Genomic DNA, 23,048 nt, shown 5'->3' on the forward strand with positions numbered 1-23,048 from the left:
GTTTCGTTTCCTTATCATCCCCATGTGTGCCAACAATAAACATTTTAGAAGGTTATCACTTTTCTCTGAGGGAATTGAGATTGACCCATTGTAAGACTGTAAAAAAAAATCATTGAGCTCGGTCACACATGGTCTGCAAGGTCTGCATTAGGAGTACATGCCACGCTATAAAATCTTACTCAGGGTAATGGATATTGTTTTAGACTTGATCTTTGCTGACAGGTATCTTATTTGACAGGCAAAAGATCCCTTCTTCAATTCGCACTTTCAAAATCACATGATTTTTAAAATCAGACATGATAAATATGATACTGATATATATTTGAGTGTTGCAGAAAATACTGTACGGATAAAGATTACTCATGACTAGGCTACTGTACACAAAAGGCAAGATAGCTGTCTCCCACCTCCTGGGTGTCAAGCCTATCTGAGAGATATCATGTTTAGTATCTCTGCAATGGAAATTCCATGCTGCACAATAATATACAAGTTCAGCTAATCATTATACCTTCTCATTGGTCAGACCATTTCTGTCCACACCCTCCTCAATGACCAGAAAAGAGGGGCTGCATTAGCAGTCTGGAAGTATTCTTTTTACCATCAAATAAGGAACATCAGTAAAGACTTATAAGAGCCATAGATACATCTAGCCAGATTCAGGTATAGTTACGCCGGCGTATCAGTAGATACGCCGTCATAACTCTGAATCCGTGGCGTCCTACATTTAAGTGTATGCTCAAACTGAGATACGCTTAAATGTTGCTAAGATACGAGCGGCGTAAGTCTTCCTACGCCGTCGTATCTTAGCTGTCTATTTACGCTGGCTGCTAGGGGCGTGTATGCTGATTTACGCCTAGAATATGTAAATCAGCGAGATACGCCTATTTACGAACGTACGCCGTTTACGTAAGGTGTTTTCAGGCGTAAAGATAAACCACCAAAAAGATGGCGCAACCAATGTTAAGTATGGACGTCGGAACCGCCGTCGAATTTCACGTTGTTTGCGTCGTTTGCGTAAGTCGATTCAGAATAGGGCTGGGCTTAGGTTACGTTCACGTCGAAAGCATTGACTATTTGCGACGTGATTTGGAGCATGCGTACTGGGATACGACCGCGGACGGCGCATGCGCCGTTCGTTCAAAACGTCATTTACGTGGGGTCATGCTTTATTTACATAAAACATGCCCACCTCTTCACAATTCGAATTAGGCGCCCTTACGCCGGCACATTTACGCTACGCCGCCGTAACTTAGGATGCAAGTGTTTTGTGAATACTGCACTTGCCTCTCTAACTTGCGGCGGCGTAACGTAAATTACATACGCTACGCCCGCACATCTTTAAGCCGCGTACGTGAATCTGGCCAATCATGATTATTGATTTGACTTTGTCAATTCAGCAGTACTGGACTTTGATAAGTATTTTCATTCCTAAACTCTTTTAATTTCTCTGTTGTATTATTGTTTCTTTTTCCGTTGTAATTTTTTTATGTAAGTTGTTTAACCATTTTTATTAAACAATATTTAAAAAATCATTAATACTGTCTCTAATGCACTAACAAAGAATTCCTGTCTCTTGGAAGAACATTACTATATGGTGAATCTCTGGAGATACCTGTCCGTGGTTACAGTGTATGTTACAGACTTTAATTTCAAGTCATAATTGTTATTGCTAATTGTTAGCATGAATGTTTGATATTTTACAAATAAAATACAAATAAAATATCTGGTGGCAGCGATTCTTGTGGGCACAAGGGGTTAATTGCGTAGTTAGCCATAACCAGCGACAACCACTTTCTGTTGGCTGGCACTTTTGTGGTTCTGAGAGATAGAACATCTTTGTGCAGGGTAAGGCGGAGAGTGCCATCGTTGCATATCAGTGCAGTGTAGTGTAAATTTGACAAACCATTTGTCACAAGTTGGTGAAGGTGGCCAGGGTCTGCACCACGTCCGCCACACATACTTTGTACTGTGCCCATACCAATTTCATTTTCTAACTTATCGTACATCAATCATGTATAAAATGTAAAGCTAGTTTTTGTAAAGTCAAGTCTATGACAAATTTTATACTGAAGGAATTTTAGTAGCATCCATGTGACAACTGGAGTTTTAGATGTTTCAGTACCATGGACAGGGAATATCTGTGATGAACACGACATATTTCAATATTTATATCCTAAGCTTTCCTTTTTGATCTTAGTTTCTTTATTCTATTATGCATATGCTTGTTTTCAAACTATATACAGTATATATATATATATATATATATATATATATATATATATATATATATATATATATATATATATATATATATATATATCCTGTTGATACAGCAAACACCAGAATGGACCACACTTTGTAGGGGTGCCTTGATGAGGCTTGTGTGACATTCAGTCTATTTGCAAATATATGACAAAAATCCTCAGTTTTAATGTAGATAAAATAATTATTTTGTCCTTTTCTTTTTTTTTCCGTGACTAGCTGGATTGATAGCTGGGGAATACGTATACTGCTTGGTAATTTCCCTACTCCTGTAAATGTTCCTTGTTAGCTATAATTTGATGTGTGTGTCTGCCATTTTTGTTTTGGTGGAGTAAGAACATTTTGATGGGCAAGACAGTTCATTTTTATGTATCTCAATTGTTTATTTAGCTATCTACCTAAGTTGCAGCTTTCTTTTCCAAACATTTTTATTAAATATTGCAAAGGAAAAATACAAAGCTCCTATTATTTAATGACATCTGTTGGAGAGAGAAACAGAAAAGGAAAATGAGTAGAAAGAAGAAAAGGGGAAAATAAGTAAGGAGTGCACCCCATTTAGATTCTAATCCAGGATACCAAGCACAATTTATAAAGCATCTGACAAGTTTTTGATCCAAGGCTCCCAGATTTTATTAAACAAGGCCTGTTTATCAAGTAGTATTGCCGAGAGAAGTTCATTGACCATAATCCAAGACTTCACCAAGTCAAATGGAGTCAGCGGAGACTTCTATGACCTGGCAATAGAGATTCTGGCTGCCCCAAAAACAAATGCTATGAGTCTCCTCACGTGTCTCGAAGCTCCCTCTCCACCGGATGACCCAGTAGTGCCTGTCATGGCGACTTAATGAGGTTCACCTGTGTGAGGGAGTAGATTGAAAATGCAAATCCAAAATTGCTTCACTTTTGGGCAAGTCCACCAGACATGGAACAGTGTGCCGTCCATACCGCACCCTCTAAAGCACAATGGGGAAGCACCCGGGGATACAGGAGGCCACTCTCGCTGGTAAATTGCTGCTTTAATCACATTTTACAGTATTTGTCTTTTTTTTTTTTTCAAGGTCATCATCAGTAACTACAGTACATGGCTATAAACTCACATGCACAACCCTGAGTCCAGCATGCAAATTGAAGGCTCACATGAAGCCAGCCAAAAATCTGTGGATCAGGGAGGAGTGCTCTAGGATTAAATTACAACCTGTTCATTTAATGTCTAGGTGTTCTTGAAAGAAAATACAATATAACCTTATGCATACATTACAGTAAAAAGTAATTTTCAGTTTTACTCAGAGCCTCTGTATAATTTATATTCACTAATGAAATTCTACTGACACCTTCTGATTATGTTACAAATTAGACTTTGTGACAAATGTTACAAATTAGAAATGTGCACTGATAGATAATGTTACAAATTAAAATTGTGCAGTCAATCTTTTATTCAACACCTCTATTTAATCTCACTTGATGCCTTGTTTATGCATAAAGTACATCATTCTATCTTGTCAGAAATTATTCACTGAGATAGAAATATTTTTTGGGGGAACAGAAGGGCCTTTAATTTGGTAGCATATTTGAAAATTTATATTCTAAATTTAAATTAGGAAGAATTATAAAAATTATTATAAAAATTATTATATCTTTTCATGTGACAACACTGAAAAAATTACACTCTGCTAGAATGTAAAGTACTGAGTGTACAGCTTGTTTAACCACTTCCCTACCGGGCTTATTCTGGCACTTCTCTCCTTCGTGTAAAAATCATATTATTTTTTGCTAGAAAATTACTCAAAACCCCCAAACATTATATATGTTTTTTTAGCTTACATGCTAGGAAATGAAGTGGTGGTCATTACAACTTTTTATCTCACACAATATTTGCACAATCATTTTTCAAACGCCTTTTTTTGTAAAAAAAAAAACGGTTTCATGAATTAAAAAATAACAAAACAGTAAAGTTAGCCCAATTTTTTTGTATAATGTGAAAGATGATGTTACACCAAGTAAATAGATACCTAACATGTCATGCTTTAAAATTGTGCACACACATGGAATGGCGCCAAACTTCGGTACTTAAAAATCTCCATAGGCGAAACTTTTTACAGGTTACCAGTTTAGAGTTACAGGGGAGGTATAGTGCTAGAATTGTTGCTCACGCTCTAACGCACGTGGCGATACCTCACATGTGTGGTTTGAGCAGCGTTTTCATTTGTGGGCTTGACTTACGTGTGTGTTTGCTTCTAAACGCGAGCTACCTTGTACAAGGGCATTTTAAATCTTACATTTTAAAATTGTATTTTACTAAATTTTTTTATTTTTACACTTTTTTTGTTCACTTTTATTTGATCAATAAGACCCCACATCTCTCCTCCAGGCTGGAAAGCATGAGATCGAGAAAAAAAATTCAACAATCTCATGCTGACAGCCTCCGACGGTCATAGAAATGAGTGGTTACCATCTGGTCACCAGAAATCTCTATCGTCATCAGCCGGTGCAAGCCGATTCATTCTCCGGGCCCCCGATGGCACAGGAGAGCCCAGAGAAGCATCGGATGGCGGTGGAAGGGGGGGGTCCTCTCTCGTCGCCTATAAGAACAATCAAGAACTGCTGTATGATCATTCTTATCGTGCACAGAATCACCGGCTGCAAAGAATGATATCTGAATAATGCCTGTAACTGCACCCATCATTCAGATATCCCCCCGAAAGTCCAGGACATCATATGACGGCCTGGCGGTAGGGACGTGGCTAACAGTGTAAATTTGCTTTCCTCAAAATAACTCAACAAATAGCCAATAATGTCTAAACTGCTTGCAACAAAAGTGAGTACACCTCTAAGTGAAAATGTCCAAATTAGGTTCAAAGTGTCAATATTTTGTGTTGCCACCATTATTTTCCAGCACTGCCTTAACCCTCTTGGGCATGCAGTTCACCAGAGCTTCACAGGTTGCCACTGGAGTCTTCTTCCACTCCTCTATGACGTCATCATGAAGCTGGTGGATGTTAGAGACCTTGCGCTCCTCTACCTTCCATTTCAGGATGCCCCACAGATTCTCAATAGGGTTTAGGTCTGGAGACATGCTCGGCCAGTCCATCACCTTTACCCTCAGCTTCTTTAGCAAGGCAGTGGTCATCTTGGAGGTGTGTTTGGGGTCATTATGTTGGAATACTGCCCTGCTGCCCAGTCTCTGAAGGGAGGGGATCACGCTCTGCTTCAGTATGTCACAGTACATGTTGGCATTTATGGTTCCCTCAATGAACTGTAGCTCCCCAGTGCCAGCAGCACTCGTGCAGCCCCAAACCATGACACTCCCACCACCATGCTTGACTGTAGGCAAGACACACTTGTCTTTGTACTCCTCATCTGGTTGCTGCAACACACGCTTGACACCATCTGAACCAAATAAGTTTATCTTGGTCTCATCAGACCACAGGACATTTAGTAATCCATGCCCTTAGTCTGCTTGTCTTCAGCAAACTGTTTGCGGGCTTTCTTGTGAAGAGGCTTCCTTCTGGGACGACAGCCAGGCAGACCAATTGGATGAAGTGTGCCGCGTATGGTCTGAGCCCTGACAGGCTGACCCCCCTACCTCTTCAACCTCTGAAGCAATGCTGGCAGCACTGATACATCTATTTCCCAAAGACATCCTATGCATATGACGCTGAGCATGTGCACTCAACTTTTTGGTCGACCATGGCGAGGCCTGTTCTGAGTGGAACCTGTACTGTTAAACCACTGTATGGTCTTGGCCACCGTGCTGCAGCTCAGTTTCAGGGTCTTGGCAATCTTCTTATAGCCTAGGCCATTTTTGTGTAATTTTTTCAGCTCCTTTAGAGTGTTCTTTACCATGAGGTGCCATTTTGAACATGCAGTGACCAGTATGAGAGTGAGAGCGATAATACAAAATTTAACACACCTGCTCCACATTCACACCTGACATTTTCACTTAGGCATGCACTCACTTTTGTTGCCAGCGCTTTAGACATTAATGGCTGCGCGTTGAGTTATTTTGAGTGGACAGCAAATTTAGCGCTTTACTTTAACCTCTTTCCGACCGCGCTATAGACAAAAGACGTCTACAGCACGGTCGAGTTGTTCTGAGAGGACGTCCCTGGGACGTCCTCCCAGAATACTGCTCCCGCGCGCCCCCTGGGGCGCGCTTCGGGAATCATCTGTGAGCGCCGGGTCTAAAAGACCTGGCGCATCACGGATAGCGGTAAATTGCCGCTGATAGCGGCCGTTTACCGCGTGATCGCTCCGTCAAATGACGGAGCGATCACTTGTAAACAAACCGGCGTCATGTGATGACGCCGGTTCCTCCCTCCCCTCTCTGTACCGATTGGTACAGTGTGAGGGGAGAGCGGAGACAGCAGCAGTGCTGTGGGCTGGATCTGTGACTATTGCAGTCACAGATCCAGTCATCCATCCATCCCTCCCTCCGTGCTCAGCAATACCCTGTGCAATACTCTGAAAACAATACCCTTCAATACTCTGCAACAATACTCTGCAACAATACCCTGCAATACTCTGCAACAATACCTTGCGCAATACTCTGCAACAATACCTTGCGCAATACTCTGCAACAATACCCTGCGCAATACTCTGCAACCATACCTCAATACTCTGCAACCATACCTCAATACTCTGCAGCAATACCTCAATACTCTGCAGCAATACCTCAATACTCTGCAATACCTCAATACTCTGCAATACCTCAATACTCTGCAGCAATACCTCAATACTCTGCAGCAATACCTCAATACTCTGCAGCAATACCTCAATACTCTGCAGCAATACTTCAATACTCTGCAGCAATACCTCAATACTCTGCAATACCTCAATACTCTGCAATACCTCAATACTCTGCAATACCTCAATACTCTGCAATACCTCAATACTCTGCAATACCTCAATACTCCGCAATACCTCAATACTCCGCAATACCTCAATACTCCCCAATACTCCGCAATACCCAATACTCTGCAATACTCCAATACCCTGCAATACTCCAATGCCCTGCAATACGTCCCCCCAAACCCCCCCCCCCCTCCTGCCACCCTCCGGTGCTTTTACAGACTCACCGCTACGATCAAAGCCAGGATAAAAAAAAATTCTCAGGCTTCCCAGCCTAGAGGTGAGATGTGGGGTCTTATGGACCCCACATATCACTGTAAAGAGGACCTGTCATGCTATATTCCTATTACAAGGGATGTTTACATTCCTTATAATAGGAATAAAAGTGATCAAAAAATGTATTTTTGGGGAAAAAAGTGTCAAACTAAAATAAATAATGTAAAATGAACTATACATTTTTTTTTTTAAAGCACCCCTGTCTCCATGTGCTCGCATGCAGAAGCGAATGCATACGTAATTTCCGCCAACATATGAAAACGGTGTTCAAGCTACACATGTGAGGTATCGCTGCAAACTTTAGAGCAAAATAAATCATTCTGGCCCTAGACCTCCTCCGTAACTAAAAACATGTAACCAATAAAAATAATTAAAACGTCGCCTATGGGGATTTTTAAGTAGCAAAGTTTGGCACTATTCCACGAGCGTGTGCAATTTTGAAGGGTGACATGTTAGGTATCTATTTACTCTGTGTAAATTCATCTTTCATATTATGCAAAAACATTGGGCTAACTTTACTGTTTTTTTTGTTTTTTTTTAAAAACACGCGTTCAAAAAATTGCTGTGAAAATACTGTGCGAGATAAAAAGTTGTAATGACCGCCATTGTATTCTCTAGGGCAGGGATATGTAATTAGCGGACCTCCAGCTGTTTCAAAACTACAAGTCCCATCATGCCTCTGCCTCTGGGTGTCATGCTTGTAGCTGTCAGAGTCTTGCTATGCCTCATGGGAATTGTAGTTCTACAACAGCTGCAGGTCCGCTAATTGCATATCCCTGCTCTAGGGTCTTTGCTAAAAAAGTATATATAATGTTTTGGGGTTCTATGTAATTTTCTAGCAAATAAATTATGATTTTTACATGTAGGAGAGAAATGTCAGAATTGGCTGTGATCAAATACCGCTAAAAGAAAGCTCTATTAGTGTGAAGAAAAGGACAAAAATTTCATATGGGTACAATGTTGTATGACTGAGTAATTGTCATTCAAATTGTGAGAGCACCGAAAGCTGAAAATTGATCTGGTTAGGAAGGGGGTTTAAGTGCCCAGTGGTCAAGTGGTTAAGAAAGCTGTATTCCACTTTTGAATAGTGTAAAGTGCTGCGCTGCTATAAAGTGCAAAAGCGCTTGTGTTAATTATACCTGTGTAGACAATTCATATAACAGTCATATAAAAAAAAAAATACATACCAAAACATCATACTCCTTTTAAAAATATGATGTTGCTGGCATGAAAACATCTTGATTAATCTTGACTAAAGTCCATAATACTATTTGAATAATCAGTAAGATGGTGATTCACGTGTTGATCTCTTGAGCCTCCACGATAAAATTCAACCAAATTGGGTATATACAAAACACCTTAAGTATCTGTAAATTGCGCCTCCATCAATCAATATTTTCTTTTGGATGGGTGCCACTCCATCCTCCTGTTCTTAGGGGTCCCTTTCGAAACCCCTCCTATTTATGGTGCAGGATATATATATGGCTCCTTTAAATTCCTCTTATGGATTTAATGCTGCCACTCTGCAGAACTCAAGCAACTAGCTTGGATTATATACAAAGACAGTAGCTTGCTTTGCTAGTTGCTTGACTTCGAAAGAGTGGCAGCATGAATCCATAAGAGGAAATTAAATGAGCCATATACATATCCTGCACAAAAAAGAGGCGGGATTTGGAAAGGGATGCCTAAGACCAGAAGAACAGAGTGGCAAGATGTTTTCGTGCCAGCAATGTCATATTTTTAAAAGTAGTGTGATTTATTAGTATGCAATTTGTTGTATGACTGTTATATGAAGTGTCTAACACAACCACTTTTGCACTTTATAGCAGTGCAGCACTTGATTAACTAATTGTGGAAACACAATCAGTGCTAGAAGCAAACACACTATCAAGTTTTTTGTTTTTATGTTTATGGATGTTTTAACCACTTCAGCCCCAGAAGGATTTACCCCCTTCCTGACCAGAGCGATTTTAGCAATACGACACTGCATCGCTTTAACTGACTTTTGCGCGGTCGTGCGACATTGCACCCAAACAAAATTGACATCCTTTTTTTCCCACAAAGAGAGCTTTCATTTGGTGGTATTTGATCATCTCTGTGGTTTTTATTTTTTGCGCTATAAACAAAAAAACAGCGACAATTTTGAAAAAAAAACAATATTTTTTACTTTTTGCTATAATAAATATCCCAAAAAATATATAAAAAAAATCCTCAGTTTAGGCCGATATGTATTCTTCTACATATTCTTGGTAAAAAAAAATTGCAATAAGCGTATATGTATTGGTTTGCACAAAAGTTATAGCGTCTACAAAATGGGGGATAGATTTGTGTCATTTTTATTATGATTATTTTTTTATTAGTAATGGCGGTGATCTGCAATTTTAATCATGACTGCGACATTGCGGCGGACACATCGGACAATTTTGACAATATTTTGGGACTATTGTCATTTATACAGCGATCAGTGCTATAAATATGCACCAATTACTGTGTAAATTACACTGGCAGGGAAGGGGTTAAACACTAGGGGGCGATAAAGGGGTTAAGTGAGTGATTCTAACTGTAGGGGGGATGGTCTCACAACAACATGACAGAGAACACTGCTCCCAATGACAGGGAGCAGTAGATCCCTGTCATGTTGCTAGGCAGAACAGGCAAATGCCTTGTTTACATAGGCATCTCCCCGTTCTGCCTCTCCGCGTCATGATCACAGGACACCGGCGCCCACTAGCCCACAAATTAAAGGGGACATACAGGTACACCCATTTGCCCACCGCTGCCATTCTACATAAATGGGCATTGGGGAGGTCGGCAAGTGGTTAACACTATCACACAGTATCACGAATCACATAAACGATTTGGTAGTGCAGGAGTATTTACACCAGTATTCATTGTATTCCATTTTTAACACTATCATTTGCGGGACACACAGAATAAAAAATTGGTTTGTGTAAATCAGATCAAGATCAGATTTGGCAAGGACACAAATTAGCACCATTGTGATGTTTTGACTGGTTTGCAGTCACTAAGATTCTGAACAACATTGTGTTTGCTTATGTAGGCATTTGACCCTCTTGCAATAATGCAAATGTCATCCAGATCATCTAACAAAGCTGTCAGGACCTGGGGAAGAAATGTTTTTCATTAAAATAAATAACAGTGTCTCGAAAGAGATATTGCTTGAAAACAATAATTTAAAAATTTTCAAAACACGATGCTTAGCATTTTTGCAGACAAGTTTTCAGCTGTAATAAAAAAAGTAATACATTTTCTACAACACAGACTCGTCAAAAAGTCCTGGTCTGACAATTCTTTTTGTACCTTTTAAGGTATATTTTTCATGTTTAAAGAAACAAAACATATTTTTTTGCTCTTGATTACAAAACCACATAACTATGAGAAAATGGCCAGACCAGTTTTTCTTCTCTCTGTCAGAACAAGAACCATCAGAAGTAAGAATGTAGACGTTGACCTAAAAATACCCCCATGTCTCACACAAACTTTTTCTGATATACATTAGAACATGTGTCATTCTTTTCTTTGTTAGAAGCCACAAACACAGAAAAAACATGCTTAATATTTAGTTTGTTATCACAATGCCCACATTTAGGAGTGGATTTTTTAAAAGATTTTTAAAAGATTGGACTGAGCAAAAAGAAACTTGTGTTTACATTTATTGTGCGTTATCACCACAACCCTCATAATGAAAGCAATCCGGCAGTTTCAGAGATATGTAAAGAAAAACACATCTTGACAAGCATCAGCTGTAAAGTAACGATGTGCAGTATATTTTTGATCATTGTTCAACTTTCCTCCTAATTTTTACCCAGCAGAGTGGAGTGGATGACATACAGAGTGACAGAAGTACATATCCTAAGTAAATAAAACCATTTCACGTTATGGGGCAGGCCATAAATTCCCTAATTTTCTCAACTGATGCTAGGATCATTAATAGTAGTTATTAGAGATGTGTGAATAAATCTGTCAAGTTTAAGATTTGACCTACAGTAGATCAGGGTGATTCATGGATAAAGCCAAGTCTTCTACTCATCTATTGTTTCTAATGTATGTTTATTCTGTTCTGGGAAGTGGTTGCCACCATCCCTATTTCTGTACTTGAAATGGGAAAAAGACCCTCTTATCGGATTTTGAAGGCAACCAAAAATGAAAAATGCATAACCATTTATATATAAAACCACTTTTTATTACAAAACTCTAAAAAGACATAACCTTGTTAAAAACACACATGGCCATATTTGGGCCAAGATCCATTGTACACAATAATATGCAGTTGATACTTTGGCAATGTTACATACTTCTTTTGTAGGAGGTAGCAAAGTAAATATTCAGGCTGCTCATTTGAAATTCCCAACTTCTATGTTCTAGAAGCCTCCAGAATGCAGGGGGAAACAATACAACCCACAGCCTATGAAATCACAACAGCCGAAAGCAAACAACAGCTGCTTCAGTGATCACAGAGAAGCTAAAAAAAGAACTACATTTACCTAACTTCCTATCTAAGATGGTGCTATGCCCCTTACAGGGTATCTCCTCTGCCAGCTTCTTAAAACTGTCTCCCACCATCAGCCAGAAAAACTGCAAGGATTTTGTGTATCCCAGAGGTCAACTGATTACCTCTTCCTCCAAGGGGTGTGCTCCCTAGGCATTTTCTGATCTGTAAGCTACTGAAAAAGTACCTTTTTGACAAACATTACCTTTCTCCTTGAAGTGTGTATCCTGCAACATTGCCATTTCTGTAAACTGACTTATTGGGATCATTCAATTTTTCTAGTACAAAGTAAAGTTTAAGTACTAACGTGTGTAGACTCTTCACACAGTTTAAGACCACCTTGCCTCATGCACAGAACAAGAATGGTGAACTTGGCATCCAATCACAGCTTGCACTTCAAAGACAACTCTACCCGTCCTGAGGCAGTCATGTGTTATTGCTATCTGAATACATCAGTGTATAGGAAGAGAGGTTAGAGATGAAGAAAAGGGTTTAACTATTGACATTTGATAAAATTTGCAAATCACTTACAACAATATTTAGTTAGCCCAGGCTGTAAATTTTGGAGTGAAGATAAACATTATTTTCCATATTTGTCTAAAAATGGTTTTATGTCTCTCTTTGACTTCTATTTTTAGGATGCAGCTTGTAGGAGTTTATGTTGGTGCTATCACATGGAGTAAGTCATAAGGTCACCTATATTTAGCAGTGCAGAGTATTTTAGAAGATATTTTTACACAAAATCATACAGTGGTGGTTGTGTGAGCCAATAACCTAATATATTTATGTGCATATTGGATATGCTGACTTAATTGGCTGCATTCCTGTTGATTGTCAGTAGCCTAGTTAAATAGCCAGGATAAGAAGAACATAATTGGAATGTGCACCCTCTAAAATGAGTCAACAGTTGCACCTCTCATGTATGCAATGGAGCACACTGATTCATAAAGGTATTCTGAATGTAGCCTTGATAGAAGCAGGCTATAAAGTCCACGCCAGATTGTACTTTGTGCCGGAGCATTTGTCAAAAATGTATCCAGGCACCTCAGCCGCATGCTTCAGGGGTTGTGGTCAAATAGGCACACCATTACATGTGTGGTGGGTGTGCCCTGAGATTCGCAGTTTTTGGATAATGGTTCACTCACTTATCTTCTCGGTCACGATGGTCAATATTCCTAAAGATACGAGTATAGCCTTTTTAAATAAGCCTGTTGAAAATATCCCCTAATATACCTAATTTATTTTATGTTCTTAAAGGCTAAAATCTCTATAGCAACATCATGGAAAAGCTCTGTCATAGATTTGGCCTAAATGAAGCGGAAACTTACGTGGATCATGTTGAATGAAAAGGTAGTGAGTATTTTACGATATGAGCAACCAACCTTTGATAGAATTTGGTCTCCTTGGCTTGAATATTTGCAGGTCCCAGAAGACTGAAGCCGATAATGACTGTTGGATCCCCGGACGGACTCACTTCTTCTTTCCTCTTTCTGTGTTTACCATTTCTATTGTTCCTCTGATTCCAACCGATCTAGAAATGATGTTCTAACTGTCCTTTCCGTTCCTTTTCTGTTAATGCCCATATGTTCCTCCGTGGCCTTTTTGAAGATCTAACTGGTTAACCAAGATCTTCCCCTGATGATTTTCTACTCTCCTCCCCTCATTTTTGTACCAATTCTTGTATGATTTAGAGCATGCAAGGATTGTTTGCTGCTCTGCACAGTACTCATTTAATTAGCATTTTTCAAAAATACCAAATAAATACAATTGAAACAGAGAAGCACTGAGATGTAACACAAGATAAAAAAATATATATATTTTATTTAATATTTTATACTCGCAGTCAGCTTACTATTATACATTGCTTAGTGGATCTACTCATAACACCATTGGACAACCTTTAGCATTAGTTGTATTTTTTTTTTCTTGGGTGTATGTCCACATATTTTCCTGTGTGGTTTAACACAGTTTATAATCCAGCTGAACATAACACTGTGACCATTACAAAGAAGGATTAAGTCTCCATTCACACCTGAGCGACCTGCAGTGATAGCTGCAGCCGCTTGTTTTTTTTTAGCTTTTTTTTTTAATCTTTTTGGAGCAGCATCATTCATTTGAATGGGCCTCCCTCCGCCCCAAAAACACTCAAAAAGAAGCTCTTGTACCAAATCTTGCCACAGAGCCAGGAGCGTTTGCGGTCGCAATTTTTTCACTCGACAATTGCGGCAAAATTGCACTGTGTTTGGGGTGCCATTAAAAAATAATGGCATTGCAAATGCAGTCCGCATTTTGCCTCGATTCTGGATTTGCGAGGATTGCACCCTCGATCTGAAATGCCCATGAGTTAATGGAGCCTAATGGATACTATGGGCCAGATTCATGTACATCCACGGCGGCGTAACGTATCGTCTTTACGTTACACCGCCGCAAGTTTTCCTCATAAGTGCTTGATTCACAAAGCACTTGAGTGTAAACTTGCGGCGGAGTAACGTAAAGACGTCCGGCGCAAGCCCACCTAATTCAAATGGGGCGGGGACCATTTAAATTAGGCGCGCTCCCGTGCCGAACGTTCTGCGCATCCTCCGTTTGGAAATTTCCCGCCGTGCTTTGCGCGAAATTACGGCGCCCCGACGTGTTTTTTGAACGGTGACGTGCGTAACGTATTCCCGGACGTCATAGGAAAAAAAATTGAAATTCGACGCGGGAACGACGGCCATACTTTAACATGGCTGGTCTAAAGTTAAGCCATGAAAAAGCAGGCTTAACTTTGCGACGGGAAAAAACGACTTGCGACGACGTAACACACGCGAGTACCTTCGTGGATCGCCGTAAAAGCTAATTTGCATACCCGACGCTGGAAAACGCCGCAAACTCCACCCAGCGGCGGTCGAAGTATTGCAGCCTAAGATCCCTAGGCGTACGAAGCCGTAAGCCTGTCGGATCTTAGCCAAATGCCGTCGTATCTTGTTTGTGAATCACAAATTAAGATACGACGCGGCAAATTTGAAAATACGCCGGAGTATCAGTAGATACTCCGGCGTATTTCTTCTGTTAATCTGGCCCCTATGTTCTGAGTCCCCTTAATGTTGGTGCAAATAATGAGAACTTTTCCTGGATTACAAAGCAGGTTTCATTTATAACTGGAGGAACATCCTCTACAAGGGCACTTTGTATGATATTTTTTACTTTATTTCAGGAATGAATGTTTTTAACTTATGGTAGAATGTTGGTACTACTTGCGATTTCCTTATCAGCCACTTATTTTAGAGTATGAGATTCAAATAATCGGTGCTCTTTTGCACAGTTGAATTTTTTGTTGGGGCCCCAGTTTTCATTTAAACAACAGGTCTATGACCGATTTTAGACTTTAAAACAAATTAATATTTTTTTTCATATTTTATAGATATTTGAGCAGTTTTATGTGCGCAGACCCAATATTGTGTTAAAGGGTTTGTAAAGGATTTTTTTTTTTATCTTAATAGCTTCCTTTACCTTAATGCAGTGCTGTTTTCATGTCCTCATTGTTCGTTTTTGCTCTCAAGTTGCTGTAATTCTTCTCTGATCTCCACACTTCTTGGTTGTCTGTTTCCTGATAACCACAGTACTGGGAGCTTTCTCTCTGTCAAGGAGGTGTGATTACTGTGTGTCTAAAACCCCTCAGCACCAATCAGTTTCATTTTCCAAACCATCACTGCCCTGTATTGGCTCTGTGGCTCTGTAGAGCACAGAGGCAGGAAACAACATGCAAAAACGAAACTAGAAACTGCAAGTACATTATATGATTGATTTTTATCTATTTTTAATCATTTTTAAAAGGAATCAGTTAACTATTATGTCTCTATACCCTGTAAACAGTCCTTTTAGCAAAAAAAAAAATGTTTCCTTTACAACTCCTTTAACCTTTAACTGAAATCTATAGAATTTTAATAATTTTTTTTATTTTGTGCTTTTTCTTGCAATCTTTTAAGTTGGTGACAGGGTCTAGTTCCCATTTTTTTGCAAAAGACCTATATTTTATACTTGAGCTTGTACATACGGTAATCATGGCTGTCTTGTATACCTTTCATTTAACCAAGCAGTAAAATTGAAATGCCATTTTTACTCTTTTTTTTAAGCGAGTGGATTGAGGACATGGTAAATCTTTTGCAGATACCAAGCAGAGACATATTTAGAAGTAAATTAAATCAACCTGCTATAACACTGTCTATATTCTTCTCTCTCTTCAAATAAACGGTATCATATAGCCCCGCTTATAATCTCTGCATAACATTTATGTGAGAGCATAAAACACAACGCAGCTGTAAGTAAAACAATATGCGTGTTTCCGAAGGAACACAGAAACATGTTGCCAATAGGAGCAGATTCTGAGCAAATGAAAGATGACCTAAAATTGACTCAGTGGGACAGTAGAAGCCCCATGAGCTGGGGGGGGGGGGAATATGGGCAAACTCTATTGCAACAGAAGCAAAGAATGATGGATTTAAACTTGCATCGTTCATCTTTTCACATCAAGAAGGATACATGATTGCAATATTGCACTGACGCCAAGACTCCAAGATTATAGGGATTTCAAAATTGGGACTAAGTCCTGCAGAAGATTTTCTTTGTACTTCTTGCATACTGAGTTTTCCACATTAAAAGGAAAAATGAAAGGATCCTTCATTACAGAGAGCAAAGCAAAAAAAAAAAACATGATTTTGGAAAATGAATGCTTACGGGACATACAATTTCATCTGTCTTATGCAGCTATGTTATAATATAGTGTTGATGAATGGATGCCTGGAGAGTTCAATTGCTGGTCTGCTTCACGGGAAGAAGCTTAAACTAAATACTTTTGTAGCACAGATGACTTGTGTGTTGACTGCAAACCTGATTTCCGATTTACTATGCATAGATGTTTTATAAGCAAGCTCTCAATAAAACTGAAATTCATATTTAGCCTATATAGACTAAGGCTGTATTTTACAACTTGCAAAACAATTTGGATGTCTGCATAGTCTCAGTGTCTAATATCCTTTTTGACATATGATGTTTGTAATGGCAAGCAGACAAATATATGCCCAGGATCCTGCTGAACTTCACAGCTGGAAATATTCACAGGAAATACGGAGAACAGCTTTGCATTTTTTATGTAGGAAAGAAGAAAAATGTCAATTTATTTCCTTTACACTCAGGTCTACTTAATCAGAGTCTTGCAGTCTCCTCTATGTACATTGATGAGAATTTTCGTTTAAACTGGAACAAATAAGAAACTGTTGTACTTAGCCAGGAATCTTATTGATTTACATCAGAGATGTGCGTTGAGGTCAGTGGCTGGTGAGGCACTGGCTAGGGTCAGAGCCAGATACATACAGATCACATATGCCACAAACATTAGAGCACAAGCAATAATGTTAGCACTAGACCTCCTCTGTAACTCTAAACATGTAACCTGTAAAGATTGCATCACCTATGGAGATTGTTAAGTACCAAAGTTTGGTGCCATTCCACGAGTGTGCACAATTTTAAAGCGTGACATGTTAGGTATCTATTTACTTGGCGTAACATCATCTTTCATATTATACAAAAAAAAATGTGTAACATAAAAAGTTGCAAAGACCACGATTTTATTCCCTAGGGTGTCTGTTAAAAATATATACCATATTTATCGGCGTATAACACGCACAAGCGTATAACATGCACCTTCAATTTAGGAGGGAAGTTTCAGGAATTTTTTTTTTTTTAAATAAGCCACAAAATAATTGTCAGTGCCCATCAATGTGGCCTGATTAGTGCCCATCTGCAGCCTCAATGCAGCCTGATCTGTGCCCATCTGCAGCCTGATCTGTGCCCATCTGCAGCCTCAATGCAGCCTGATCTGTGCCTATCTGCAGCCTGATCTGCGCCCATCTACAGCCTGATCTGCGCCCATCTGCAATCAATGCAGCCTGATGCCCACCTGCAGCCTCACCATCTCTCATGCAGTGCAGGAAATCACAGAGCTGTCATCTCCTGTTTACTCGGCTCTCAGTCGGCAGTCACATACACAGACCTGCCTCCACCATCAGCATTGGAGCAGCTCCTGTGATTGCCAGAACACTGGTCCAATGCCGGTGGCGGAGGCGGGACTGTGTGTGTGATGTCAGAGCCGAGTGAGGGTAAACAGGAGATAACGGCTCTGTGAATTCCGGCTGAGCTTGTCCCCCTCCACCCCCTCCGAGGTACACTATGAGTGTACAACACTGCCCTGTGATTTGCCCCCTATATTCAGGGGGAAAATGTATGTGTTATATGCAGATAAATACGGTATATATAAAGTTTGGGGGTTCTGAGTAATTTTCTAGAAAAAAAATTATGATTTTTACATGTGGAAGAGCAGTGTCAGAATTGGCCTGGGTGGCAAGTGATTAATTACCATAATTAAGTACTATACAAATAAATATTATACTGTATATTGTTTTTAAGGTAATTTGCTATATTTTCAAAAACTGTTCTCAAGCAGGTAACTTCAAACCAGTAATTCCACAGTAAATGGATAAATAATAAATTATTATCTTATAACATATAGCATAATAATATATGAGTTAGCTTGATTAAAACAGTACCCTTTCAGCAGGCAGCGGATTCTCATTCTCCCTCTTAACTGTGTGAGAAAAACATGGGATTATTGGTAAACCTTATACCCATAAACCCATGTTTTTTCCTTGTAGTTAAGAGGGCTGGGCTGGAAGGGAGCATTTGTCTTTTAGACACATACCCCCTTCTATGACACTGCAATGAGAGGACAGCCTCCACTGCAGCATTTTCATTTTAGTGCTTTACCATTGGTCCAAGGCTCCAAGATGTCCATTGAGCTCAGTGCTTCTGACAAGAAGTGAGAGGCACTGTGAGCTTATCCTCTCAGTCTGCTGTAAACAGAGTGTGCCAACTTGTATTTAAACTGGCCGATCTGTATGTAGCTGCTGGCAGGCTGCACAAGAATCCCTGTTTCTCTGCAAATACCGTGTTTCCCCGAAAATAAGCCCGGGTCTTATATTAATTTGGGCAACCAAAAAGACACTAGGGCTTATTTTCGGGGTAGGTCTTATCATGCCGGGGGCTGTCTTCTCTCCCTTCTGCCTGTCAGAAATCCCCTGTGGAACTGTGTAAAAAAGCTTGTAAATTCCTAAAATTCACAGCACCACATATTGCAAAATGTGTATGTCTGCAATTCAATTGTGCCACATACCTTCTTCAAGTGCTGGGTGCATCTGTAACCCCCTGGAGCTCTCTTTCCCTCTTCGAGCACTGCTGACAGCATGCAGAAGAGCAGAGCAGCATGACATCAGCTGAACCCTGCTCGGCGCTTCCATGGCCCACGGAGGACTCTAAGGAATGCAGAGGGAGGGAGGCCCATATTCCCCCTGACAGCTTGCAGATGAGCAGATGAGCAGAGAGCAGAGAGCAGAGAGCAGAGCAGCGTGACATCAGCTGAGCGGCGCTCGCTCAGCGCTTCCATGGCCCGCCGGAGGTCTCTTCCCTGCTCTAAGGAATGCAGAGGGAGGGGGGCCCAAATTCCCCACTGACAGCTTGCAGAGAGCAGAGCAGCATGACATCAGCTGAGCTCCGCTCGCTCGGCGCTTCCATGGCCCGCCGGAGGTCTCTTCCCAGCTCTAAAGAATACAGAGGGAGGGGGGCCCGAGATCCCCCCCTGACAGCTGAGAGGAGAGGAGAAGAGGAGAGCCGCGTAAGATCAGCTGAGAGGAGCGGGAGGTCAGCGCTATACCGAAGGTATGTGGCACAACTAAATCATATAAACACACACACACACATACATACACACACACACACACACACACACACACAGTCTACACTATATAACACTGTAGTATAACACTAGTATTTCACCAGCACTTTAAACTAGGTCTTACTTTCAGGGTAGGGCTTATATTGCAGGTTTTTCTGAAAATCGGGGTAGGTCTTATTTTCGGGGTAGGTCTTATTTTCGGGGAAACACGGTATAGGTGGCAGGAGCTCCAAATATTGACCAGTGGTGGGGTAGAACTTCAGCTACCTACACTTCCACATTTTTTTTGTTCATGGCAGGTGAGGCTTTGCATCCCCTGACTGCACACCCCTGGTTTACATGTGGAATTGTGACACATTTGCTTAAACTTCTTTGCTACATTATTTCTAAATCAGGCATGTGGTAAGTAGGTAGAAACTAACATGATTATTCTAACTAGAATTTCTTGTTGCAGAAACAACACAACATTAATCACAACACCCCATTTACAGTTTTCCTATAAACTTGCAAAATTGCCTTTATCAGGAGTTCATTATTTTATCTTTTCGTTGAACAATAACTGTGCCACTACAGCAATGAATATATTATGAATATAATTATAGAAAGAATAACCATAACTTTTTTAGCTTTCGAGAGAGTGGAGAGGGATTAACACACATGTAAGGTTTTAACTGCTGCCTGTGCCCTCGTTATGGGGATTCACCCTCTGTATATGTCCTATTTACTGTTATCACAAAGAGTGAAAGTGGAATAAAATCAACATTTTTGGGCTGCCCCCAGAACAGGAATACAGAAGATATCTTACAATAGAGACAATAATTCTGGCAACCCTGATAATAACTAGGGATTCCCTCACTTTGGAGGGATTTTCTCTGACTTCCCTGGCTATGGGACAGGAAGTGAAAGAAAATCCCTGACAGGAGTTAAAACCCTCTATTACATTATCCATTATGAAAAAACAACTTCAATGACAATTGTCCATTTTGACTCAACGCAGTACTAACAATCAACTGGATCCCTGATGCCCAACATGCAGCCAGGGCTGGGACAAGGGGTGGGCAGGAGGGAAGGATGCCCTGGGCGCAGTGGGGATTTGGGGTATTTTGCTAAAAGGGTTAATTTGTATGGGGGACTTTGTGTTAGATAGGGGAATAGGAGTGGATTTGTGCTAATAGGGATGATTGAGGGATTTGTGCTAGGAGAGGACATTTGGGCGTGGGGGGATTAGTGCTAGGAGAGGGGATTTGGGGGGACTTGTGCTGGGAGAGGGGAATTTACAGGGGGGGTTTATGTTCGGAAGAAAAATTTGGCGGGGTAGAGGATTTGTACTGGGAGGGGGTATTGGTACTGGAAAAGGGAGAATTTTTGTTTAGGGAGATTTTTGTCTTGCAAAGGTAATTTATGATTAGGGGTAAGTGTAAAGATTGTTGCTTGAATTTTTTTGGAGAGGAGGGTGGGGATTTTTTGGCATCTTCACACTGGTCACTAGATGAGCTTGTCCCCACACTGCATGCAACCCAAGGGTTGCATGTGGCCCTTTGGCACTTGCAGATAGAAGCATGTTTTCCTTATCTAGGTGCTTATGCCGGTTAGTGAAGGAAATATTATTTAAACTGGGTTCAAGTAGTAATAGTAAATGTTTGTTTTTTTTAAACTTTATTACAATCTGACTATCGCCATGGCTGTTCATCCCGTTTCTCTTTTTATGTTTTTTTCCTTGCAAAGTAATTTTTAAGGGGGCTGTAGGGATCATCTCCTGTCTGTAGTCACTCACCATCTGTAGAATGTCTTCAGTCTCACACCATCTCCTGTTCCATGTCTGCAGTTTCTGACAGTTTTGGCAATATCGATATAGTATATAATTAAAGTTGACCTCCACTGCTCTATATCATAGTACATTAGAAAAGTCTTCATTTTATACCTGCTTGTGTTTACCAGTTTCGTTTCAGACTATTTTATTAAAGCAGAACTCCAAAAAAAAGAAAAAAGAAAAATGAATAGCCCATTAAAAGGTAAAATATGTAATTAATAGCCAATAAAAGTAAATAAGTAAACATAAGTGGATAAATACTAACCTTTAATCTAGAGCTGCCCCCTTTCAGTATTTTTTTTTTTTGCCACCAGATGTTCTCAGTTAAATGAGACAATCTCCTCCAAATCTTTTTCTCTCTCCCACCACACTCTCGTTTTCCCCTCCTTACTCTCTCTTACTGTTTTCTCTCTCTCTCTCTCTCTCTCTCTCTCTCTCTCTCTCTCTCTCTCTCTCTCTCTCTCTCTCTCTCTCTCTCTCTCTCTCTCTCTCTATCTCTCTCCCTATGAGGCTAGCAGTATCCCTGTATTACAGCTCACTATTGTATGCATTGTTATTAGGTGCACATGACAAATTGATGCTGCAATTTTCACCCACCGTTTGGCCCTTTGTACACTTGAAACACCAACAACCTGGCATTTGTTTGAAAAGATTGTGGAACTTAATTTTAAAGCGTTCTACTTCTGACTGCGAGTCTCATGAGGTTTGGAGTGATATTTGGTGAAGTCATTACCGTGCTGCTCAATGTTCCTGCTGGAGAGAAAGCTGTAACTGGGATTTTGCAGTGCAAGGATACTCCTGCTTCATTCATTTTGTGGATCTGTGCTTCCTCCACCTTCTCTACTGCTTTTTTTGGTCATTACCTTTCCCAATGCAAAGCACAAGTTATTGGTTGGGTCACTCTGACAGAAAGCCCTGCCTCTACCAATATGCATATCATCAACAGAAACACAGTGCAGAACAAAACATGGTAATGCCGCGTACACACGACCGTTTTTAATGTCATTGAAAAAACTATGTTTTTCTCGACGTGATTCTTGTCAAGCCTGCCTTGTATACACATGATCATGAAAAAAAAATGCTGAAGCAAAGCGCGGTGACATACAACACGTACGACGGCACTATAAAGGGGAAGTTCCATTCAGATGGTGCCACTCTTTGGGCTGCTTTTGCTAATTTCATGTTAGCAAATGTTTGGTGAGAGACGATTCGCGCTTTTAAGTCTTCAAGCTTTTAAGTCTGTTACAGCGTGACGAATGTGCTATCTCATTACAAACGCTAGTTTTACCAGAATGAGTGCCCCCGTCTCATAACTTGCTTCTGAGCATGCATGTTTTTTTCCCGTCATTAAAGCCTACACACGACCGTTTTTCAACGACGTAAAAAACGACAAAGTGAAAAACTACGAGAAAAATTTGAGCATGTTCTAAATTTTTAATGCCCATTTTTCATGATGAGAAAAATGCTCTGGAGCCTACACATGGTCATTTTTAACCACTTAAGGACCGCCTAACGCCGATATACGTCGGCAGAATGGCACGGCTAGGCACAATCGCGTACCTGTACGTGATTGTTAA

The sequence above is a fragment of the Rana temporaria genome, chromosome 5 (assembly GCF_905171775.1).
Source record: "Rana temporaria chromosome 5, aRanTem1.1, whole genome shotgun sequence".
Taxonomy (NCBI): domain Eukaryota; kingdom Metazoa; phylum Chordata; class Amphibia; order Anura; family Ranidae; genus Rana; species Rana temporaria.